Source organism: Otolemur garnettii, unplaced genomic scaffold, assembly GCF_000181295.1.
Source record: "Otolemur garnettii isolate 467f Iridium unplaced genomic scaffold, OtoGar3 scaffold00093, whole genome shotgun sequence".
Classification (NCBI taxonomy): domain Eukaryota; kingdom Metazoa; phylum Chordata; class Mammalia; order Primates; family Galagidae; genus Otolemur; species Otolemur garnettii.
The window spans coordinates 5,414,699-5,425,382 of record NW_003852488.1 but is presented as its reverse complement, the minus strand read 5'-3'; positions in this window follow the sequence as shown (position 1 = coordinate 5,425,382).

Below are 10,684 nucleotides of genomic sequence, written 5' to 3'. Positions count from 1 at the left end.
AAAAAAAAATGTAAAAGGCATAATATTTGAGGGTAATTAATTTTCAGGATTTCTTTTGTTGCTTTTTATATATGATTATCCTGCATAAAATATATTTTAATTGTAATAGATATTTGGTTACCTTATTTTGTGAAGGTGAAACAGAGCAGCTGTAATGTTAGTTTGAGACACAGAAATATAGAATCTGAGAGTTAAATTCTCTAGCTTTTCTTACATATCTCATTTCTGACTTTTCTTAAACATTTCCAGAGGTGGAAATTTTCTACCTTACACTGGGAGAATTGTAGTTGAAAGGCATTTCTCACATTGAACTAAAAATGGCACTTGTATAACATTTACCTTTTACTCTAACTTTTAACCCTTTTAAATGATGGCTTTTTAAGTACTAAATATGACTTTCTGCTTTGCATAGGCAGTATAAGAATTGTAAAACACTGTTCAAACACAGTTTAACTTTTTACAGTGCTAGAAAATTTTCCACCCATATCACAAAGGCCCTGGTGATGTGATCTATGCATAGAATCAATGCTAACTATTTGAAGATAACCAAATTTAAATTTTAGTTTGTTTAATTTATATATCTTTAAATTTTATTTTGCTTAAAAGGGACAAACTTATAAGCAAATTTTCTTCAGCTATAACAGTGAGATTTCTGTTTGCCATATTCTGGTTATTGTTCTTCTTAAAATATTTTATTAACATTGCTGTTGGACATTTGGGATACAACCATGAATAGTCAATAGTTTCTGATGAACTAATTCTCAATCCAATTAAAATTTAAAAAATTCTAATTAATTTCGTGTAGCTCAGTGTCCATTTTAGTGAGGTCAGAGGCTGGAAAGAAATTAACACTAGGGAAAATTCAGGCTATGGGCAAGGGAGAATTTTAACTATAAATGAAGTACACAGCCCATGCTGTTGCATCTTCAAATTTGAAGTGGAGACAGCTTGCTGCAAAGATGGCACAGGCAGTTGCCCATATGCAGTGTTTTTAGCCAACTTCTAAGGACTGACTATTCTGTATCCAAACTTCTTTATATAAGTATAGCTTCTGTGGTTGCAATAGAAACAGTCTTTGGCAAATAGTAAGAAATGAAATTTATTGGACAAATGTGGACTTAGAATTGAAGCACACTAAAATATAGGGACCAGAGAAGTCCTATAGATCTAGGATAAAAAGAAAGAATATTCATTTTAGGTTGCCTCTCTCAGTGTTGGGGTAGAAACCAAACATTGTCAGATTTTGAGACACTTTGCACAAGACTCCAAATCTAGGGAGCCAAAGCTATTTCCTTTGACAGACCCATCATACTAGCGTTCAAAGATAAAGAAAGATAGAACCTTATCACAAAATCTGAGTTTTAGGCAGGAAAAAGCAATACATAACCACTATTTTCCTCTAATTTACTTCTGGATATTCTTACTTCTTCAATAGGAATGATACTTTCATATAGAGATGTATTTTATTTGAAGAGAAAAAACATATAAGAAAGGTAATAGTCACACATTTAGTCTAAGTTTTAGATTAGAGAGATCCTCTCCTATGAATATTATTAAGATGGAAGGAAAAACATACATGTATTGACTGCCTTAGATGAGGTAGTATAGCCTTTCTAAAAGGAAAGGACTCTGCAGGAAAGTTTAAGGGCTCAAAAAACAAAACAAAATAGCCCCCAAACAACTCCTCCCCCTAAAACCCAGTTGTTCTAAAATTTTGCATTCAACAATTTCTCTCAAAGTAAGTCTTTACTGTGATATTTGTGTCAACTTACACAGTGGGCATATAAATTAATGGAGGAATTTTTCAGTGTCACCATTTTAATGGCAACTCTATACTTCTGCCTTCTAATTAATTTTGCTCAGGAATACAATTCACTTTATCCTCAGATGGGAACTGTGGTTGATTTGAAACAGAGAGAATATTACTAGTCAAATGATGGAACTTGGACTTCTTGCTGTGGAATAACCATAGGAAGAAGATCTAAGGGACTATTCAGGGGTCCTCAAACTTTTTAAACAGGGGGCCAGTTCAGTGTCCCTTAGACCGTTGGAGGGCCAGACTGTGGGCTCCAGGACGCGTCAGCTGCTAAGCAGAACAGGCAGTGGTGGCAAAAAAACCTGGCGGGCCGGATAAATGTCCTAGGGAGGCTGCATGTGGCCCACTGGCCGTAGTTTGAGGATGCCTGAATTGTAGATCATAGAGCTAGGCTGGAAGAATACTGGCAATGACTTCTTGTAGCAGACCATATAGCTCATGGCAAGGAGAAGCGAGAGTTAAGCTTGGAATACTCAGTAATTATAAGAAACACCTGTAACATCTTGGTAATATAATACCTTGGTGATAAGGGCGTGGGAAAGGTTTCGGTTCTCCTCAACACAAGAGCTCGTGAGACAAGAACAGCAGTGATTGGCAGTCTCTACACCTGTGGTTCAAGAAGCCACGGGATGAAGTCTATAGGAAGCTGCAGGAGAAGGCAGTCCGGGAACACTCATTTTTTCACTGACCCGCTCACTCTGACTCTTTGGCTTCTCCTGCCCACGGAACACCTGCACGGCATCTCTCTAACAAGTCTGCTAAGATTCATTATCTTACTAAGACTGTTATCTCTCCCTTGAAGATTGTTTTCCTCTCTCTCCCTTCTGCTAAAGTGAATAGCCTTCAGGTACCTAAGAGTAATTGTTCCTGAGCAAGATAGCACAGTGGTCTGTGTCTGGAATATAGCTAAGCTGGTGCCAGAAACTTGGCCAGTCCTGGGCACAAGAACTTCTGATTAAACTAATTATTAGATATTTATGAACATGGTGTGTAGAAGAAGATGGCAGGCAGGAAGTTTCAAATTTATCCTAGTTTGAAAAGGGCTACTCTCCTGAAGATAGGAAGAAAAGCTATAGGTAGAGGGTAATGCAGTTTCAAGTATTCTAAAGCTAAGAAGTAACTTTATTTTAATATTTAGTTTTGAAGAATAAACTAAGTGAAATAATGAAAAAAATGGTGATGAGTGAAGCATAGAAGGTTAATTATCATATACCTCTGGATTTCAGGTAAAATTTTATAGGAAAGCATGTCATTCTACTATGTGAATTTAAGGAACTGGACAGTGGCCACATAGGAAGCTTTATAGCTAAATCTGGCAGAGACACAAAAGATAAATACTTTTTAGTAATGATAGGAAACTGGAAAAATAATACTGATTTTATACTTGCCTAGTAGCAAGTAACTGGCAAGAAACAAATCTGTTATCTTTCGTGTATACTAATACAGTTTTTCAACTGCATTGGACCCAGAGGGCAATTTTGCTAGAGGATATTCTTTGTTCCTGGGCAAGGAATCAGCTTCATTTTGAGGGACTATATGTCATAGTTTCTCACTTTGTTCTTCTGAAATAAAAAGGAGAATCCTACTTATAAAAATTTCTGATGTCTAGCTTCCAACCACTCTGTAAGTTGCTATTATTGCTTTCATGCTTTGAAATGATATTGATAGCTGATGTTAATTTTGATGAGCAGAGCCAATATAATGTCCCCAATGTTTTCATAATAGTTAATAATGATTGAATTGTGGGCATAATAATATTAATATTAAGTAATGTCACTATTACTTTGAATATTCAAATGTTCTATTTAGTAATGTTCTATTTCTTTGAATATTATTATATCTTGTGAAAAATATGTGGTAAATGGCTACTAATCAGAGTAACTAATTATAATTTCTATACTTCTTATCCATTTTTAGTACCTTAGCTTATTGGAAGTGCAAGAAACCTAGATGAGAAAGGACTTGAGTTCTTGGGCTTATTGGAGGTTCTACATAAATTGTATCTGATACAGATCTATTAGTACTTTCCTGTGACATTTAATTCCTGTGTTATAATACAAGATCTGCTTTTTTGAGAAAATAAAATGCCTTTTTTTGTTCATGTAAGGAGAAGTACATTTTCAATTATTGTAGCATCTTCTTCAAGGCAATGGTCAGCTGCCATCATCTGAAAAGTCTTAAGTCAAAGTAATTAGTGAAATAAACTATACAATTCTTGCTACTGAAGCTGGTCTCAAGGACATAATTGATATTCATCATTTACCTCCTGTGCTATTATGTATAGATTTCCATTGTCTTTGTACAAAACTTTAGGTGGTCTGGTTTATTTTTCTTGGTAAGGTTGCCTAGATCCTTATCTTTATGGTATTTAAACTCTTAGTTACTTTTCCTTCCTGAATTACAGTTACTACAACTATCTCATGGCAATTGTCACAGGAAAGATATCTTAAAAGATGCTGCATGTACCTTACAAAACTATATAATACTCATCTATCTATCTATCTATCTATCTATCTATATAAATTTGATTACACAACTATGTAGCACAGTGCAATGTAGCAGCAATTTAGGCATGTAGTTGAATCACTGTTAAGTATGCCTTAATTTCAGATTTATTTTATATCATTGTTTTAGAAAAGTGGTCATCCCCAAATTCATAATGAGAAAGAAGTATCCCAATAGAAGTTGAAAAAGCACACTTCCAGCAAAAGCTTCAAAATATCAAAACTAATACACTGATGGTTGAATTAAGACAATAAGGAAATAAGTAATGATTGTCAACAAAATATGTGCAATAAAAATTCATTAGAAGATATAGATTTTGAGAATCAGGACACTCTGAAACAAGGAACAACATAGCCATGGGAAGAGGAAAGCAAAAGTGAGAATTAACACAACAATATGGCCAGCAGAGCCTACACAAATGTCAGCATCAACTTCACTTTGATGAGTTCATTCCTTTCAATAAGTCTTGCAATTCTTCACATTGACTTGTTATAATAAGCAATAAATTTATGCAACACCATTTAATAAAATGTTTTTTTTTTTCAAAATTGTGATCCCCAAACATAGAAGGGACAAAAGAGAAGCCTTTGAAATGGACATTTTGAAAGGAAAAACAATGTCAAATGGTTTGACTCATTCCAAACTAACAATGCATATATTGCTTTGTTTGTAAGTTATGTTTAGAAAAATAAATATCACTTACATCATGTGGTTTTCAGGCTGGAGAAACTCAATATAGTCATGAATCTACACTCACAGAAGAAGAAGATTATGTTTACTTGAATTACATATGAACTGAATGAACTGCATAAAAATCTATTAACCACTGTTTTAAAAGGTGTAGAAGAAGAAACATTCATTATTTTAAGGAGCTAAAATGAGTAGTTATGATTCTTAAAAATTTGCCTGAAAAAAGTTTGTCCTTCGGAGGATGTGACAAAAAGGGACATTCTTCAAAGAAAAGAAAGTTTATGAATACCATCAAACTAATTGCTTAATGTGATTTTTTTTCCTTGACAACTTGGAAAAATTTCAAAATAAAAAAGTGACATTCGAAACATTTGTGAGGAATTGATATAATGAGAGAAAATGTATACAAAGTGAAGTAAGCAAAATAAATAAAGCAGACACCAAATACCACTCCATTATTGCAGTTTCTATATTAAATTACAACACAAATCTAAAGAAACAAATTGTTTCACCAATTGAAAACCAATTGTCTTATTTGTTACCTTAGTCAACAAAATGGAGCAAATTTGGACAACTGTAACCAGTCATGACATTCCTGGTCATCCTATGACAAGACAGCTGTCATGAATGGTGAATATGAAAGGCTGAAGCTCACTTTATTTTTTATTTTTATTTTTTATTGTTTGGGATTCATTGAGGGTACAAAGAATTAGGTTACACTGATTGTATTTGTTAGATAAAGTCCTTATTATAATTGTGGCACACCTCTTGGGTGACACCCATCCCCCTCCCTCCTCTCTTCTCCTTGCTTCCTTGTTCCCCTACCCCCTACTATGTAATAGATTATCTACTTCATTTATATTAGGACTGAGTACATTAGATTCTTGCTTTTCCATTCTGTCATACTTTACTAAGAAGAATGTGTTCCAAAGCCATCCAGGTTAGCACAGAAGATATAAAGTCTCCATCTTTTTTAATGGCTGAATAGTATTCCATGGTATACATAGACTACGGCCTGTTAATCCATTCCTGTGTTGGTGGGCATTTAGATTGTTTCCACATTTTGGCAATTGTAAATTGAGCTGCGATAAATAGTCTAATACAAATTGTCCTTATGATAAAATGATTTTTTTTTCTTCTAGGTAGATGCCTAGTAATGGGATTGCAGGGTCAAATGGGATGTCTAATTTGAGTTCTCTGAGGATTCTTCATACTTCCTTCCAAAAAGATTGTATTAGTTTGTAGTCCAACCAGCAGTGTAAAAGTGTTCCCTTTTCTCCACATCCACACCAACATCTGCAGCTTTGAGACTTTGTGACGTGGGCTCTTCTTACTGGGCTTAGGTGATATCTCAGGGTGTTTTTTTAGACCCCTCAGGGTGATTTTGACTTGCATTTCTCTGATGATTAGGGATGATGAGAATTTTTTTTTTTATATGTTGGCTAGCCATTTGTCTGTCTTCTTTAGAGAAGGCTTTATTCATGTCTCTTGACTAGATATATAGGATTGTTGGATCTTTTTTTGTTGATTAATGAAGCACATTTTAAAAATACTAATACAGTCTCAGAATTTGTATTGTTACAGTTCATTTCCTTAATTCTGGTGGAGAAAAAGTATCCTCTCAAGTCTTGAATTTTTTTTGGCTATTCAGATATCTGAATAGCAACAGCTTTATGCTTTCTGGTTTGCCATAGCTGCCTGGTTGCAACTCATAAGCTGACTTATATTGCTAGGATGACTGTCCCTAAGGTTGCTCAAGCTTTTTAAGCTGGGCATAATGTGATTTAAAAATGTTAGAAAGTATTTCAAAGAATCAGAACAGAAACAAAAGACAAAATAGATATAGAAAGTTATTGAAAAAGTTGGCAAAGCAGGCTGGGTGTAGTGTCTTAATGCCTATAATCCTAGCACTTTGGGAGACTGAGATGGATTGCCTGAGCTGAGGAGTTCAAGATCAGACTTGGAGCAAGAGTGAAACTCCGTCTCTAAAAATAGCCAGGCATTATGGTGAGCACCTGTAGTCCCAGCTACTCGGAAGGCTGAAGCAAGAGAATCACTTGAGCCCAAGAGTATGAGGTTCTGGTGAGCTATGGGACACCACCATACTCTATCAGGGATGAGAAAGTGAGAATCTGTCTCAAAGAAAAAAAAAGTTGGTAAAGGTCCAATTTTAACTGCATTTTAGAAAGAGAATATTTCAGTGAAATATAAAACGGGTGAAAATTTATAGATGTCTGGTTAGGACCTATGTGAAATGGACCTTCTTTAGTTATGTTTAAATTTATTTGTTAAATTAATGAGACAAAATGAAGACAAACAATGGTGAAATATATGGAATATGGAAAAAAGATGATAAAGACATTAAAACCAAAAGAAATTATTTTTAAATTAAAAAGTGAATTGTAACAAAAAGTCCCAAATACAATAATTAAGATGCAGAAATAAATTTTGAATGCAAGTAATAAATGTACTCCTTTGAAGATATTCAAATAAGATTTAAAGTTATTGCTGACTTGACACAATATACTGTCATCAATAAATATAATATAAAACTTAATATATGGTCTTACAACAGACATCTCCAGTAAAAGGTTGTGAGATCAGTTAAATATTATTTCCAACATGATTCTGTATTCACATATTTGTGTATATATATGTATATATATTATATATACTATAATATACATATATATAATATACATATACATATATTGTGTATATGTATATATGTATTTTTTTTTTTGATCAAGCCACTCCATGGAGCTCCACAAAATCTGTACTGATACTATCATCATAAAGTGAAGGCAGAGTCTAGATTTATTTTTAAAAATATTTGGTATGGGGCAGTAGAGAGGGAATAGCTTGAGAAAGACCAGTTTTATGGCAAGATTTTCCAGAACAAGATTTGCCACAGTTTTGTGGCAAGATTCCACACAAAAGACAGACACAGTGAGAGGGCAAGAACATCCAAAATAGAGGAAAATAAGTTCCCAGAATACATGTAAAAACAAAGGTGAGGGATAAGAATTGTCTTTGCAAGGAGAAAAGCTATTCCCTGTCCAGGTTTATAATATAGAGGAAAAAATAAATGAACAGAATATTGTCAGTGGTGGTCTCATTATTCATGTCACTGTGGCCCAGCCATAGGGGTTAGTGGAATTGACCCCAGATTTGAGTTGGTTTCCACCTCCTTGCTCTAGTGATGGGTTCTGACTCCATCTAGCCCACCCATGGCATTTCCTGGTGATTGTTTTGGCAGTGGTTCATCCAAAGCGATGCTAAGGATTTTCTATGATGCTATAAAAGTGATGGACGTTTACTCCCAGGAAGTGAGTACAGAAGTATGCTGCTGGTAGCTGTCTTTGAATTGAAGAAAGCCAGCTTGAAGATGATGCTTAAACAGAGGAAAAGGCACAGTAGAAATAGTCAAAAGAATTGGAACTCATGTCATGTGCCCAAAGACTGATTACCTCTAGAATTTTCAGTGATATGAGTCAAAAAATTTCTTTTATATTATGAACAAACATTGTCTTGGGTTTACTTGTACCTGCAGCTGATAGCATTCCCCTTGATACAGAGATTTTTGAGCTGTGGAGGAATCAAGAGTGTAAATGATAACTTGCCTCTAATTCAATCCATAAAACTGAAGGAAAGGAGATCGACAGAAGTGTTGGAGACTACATGCAGGATGGCAGGGACAAGGGCAGTGAAAATGGATTGAAAGAGCTACTAAAGGGAATGTGTGGAAACAAATATATATGACTTTCTAACTTTATTTTTCTTCACAGCACTTACCATTACTCAGCATATATCATATACTTTTATTTTGTCTTCCTCATAAAGGGTTGGCTTTATGATGGCATGGATTTTGCCTGATTTATTTATTCATCACATTTCCAGTGCTTAGAATTATGCTTGAATACATGATAGAGGCTGAGTAAATATTTACACATATGAATGAAAAAATGAACTCAACAAACTTAAGATCCCAGCTTACATTGGACAGTATGAGTATATGGTGGAAACCACTGGCCTAATTTCTCAACTCTTTCACAGAATGCTCTTTAGTCTGAATACATGAAAGGAGAAAAGAATTTGTCTATGATTGTGGAATGGCATCTTGCCTGCTGCCTAGAGCTTAGTGAGTGGTAAACATAATATTAATGCTGCATGAAGTAACAGACTGGCTATGGCTTAAGAGAGAGGGTTAGAAAGTCTAATATGCAAGTCAGGACAGAGTTTGCAGAGCTAACCACTTGGTCCATGCGGGGCAGGAAAGCAGTTGATTAAAGTGGTTGAAAGTCAAAATTAAAACTACACGAAACTAATGTGATGCTGAAGGCTTGGTTTTGAAGTTCTTGGAGTTTTTGTCTAATTTTACTATAGAAAACATAAGTCCCACTAGACAAATTACTTAAATCTAGTTTCTTTAGGTAAAAGAAGCAATGACAGGACAAAATAAAGTCATAAGGAGATCACCAGAAAAAAAAAAAGGCTAAAGACCCTTAAAAATTTAGTTGGGCATGTGTATACATAGTGGGTGATGCAGGGTCTGAGGAAATCTGCTATTAGGACTTAGTTGAAAGAAGAAGAAAAGGAACAGAGAAAGTTCCAGTTTCAACCTGCATTAAAAAAAAAAAAGAAATAAAAAGGAGTGGAAAGAATTTATAAAACTGGCTGTCATGTTTAAATTTAGTAAGTAAGCTAAAGAAGGTTCAAAATAATGGGCTACACTGTTGTAGCTGCTTATTTTTACAGGGTCTGTTGGCAGAGTTTCTCATTTCTTCACATATACTTTTCAAAGGCCCTAGAGTCCCAGGTTTCATTTAGCAGAGTAACAGCTTTTGAATAATAATCTGGTGTCTGTCTCAGCCTCTGGTTCTCCCGTTCCCTTTGTACCCTTTCCTTCTTGTTTTTCTCAATTTCCCCCACTACTTGTCCCCCTACCTCCACTTTTTTTTCCTTTTTTCTTCTTGAGTTTCTCCCCAGATTGCAGAAGATGTCAATTAGCTATAAAAATCGTCTCACACATGAGACATGGTTGATGACAAAATCTGAATGTGTCACAGGGGATCCTGTTCTGGGGTGGTCACTGTGACCTTGCTATATAGCACATTGGTTTTGAGGGTTGGGATCAAGCTGAAGGGATTAAATTAAATTAGTTTCTTGGAGCTGCTGGAAAGTAGGAGGTATTCTGTATCATTCCAGATGGTGTTGTAATAGAAAGAAGTCTTTGTGATTAGACAGACCTTATTCAAATTCCAGTTTTATTTTTTATTAGCCATATGATGTTGGATGAGTAGCTTCAACTTTATGAGTCTCAGTCTCCTCATCAGTAATGTGAGAGTAATAATACATACCTCAAAGTATTTTGTAAAAAGTAAACAAATAAAGCCCATAAAATGGTTAGGACAGTGCCTTACATATGATAAACATTTAGTAAGTGGTAGCTACTGTCATTGTTACCTTGTATTGATTCTAGTTTAACCCATTCTCCTGCCTTGTGACAATGCTTTTCTGGAATCTGAAGCAAGACTGAGGCACACGTAGTATATACTTATTAGGGCTTCTGGGCAGAGGGATTTATTTTTCTATTACGAGGGTTTTGAGGTCTAAATCAGTGTCCTTGATGTGAATTGCAGGGTACATTTGCTATTGAGATTACTACCATTC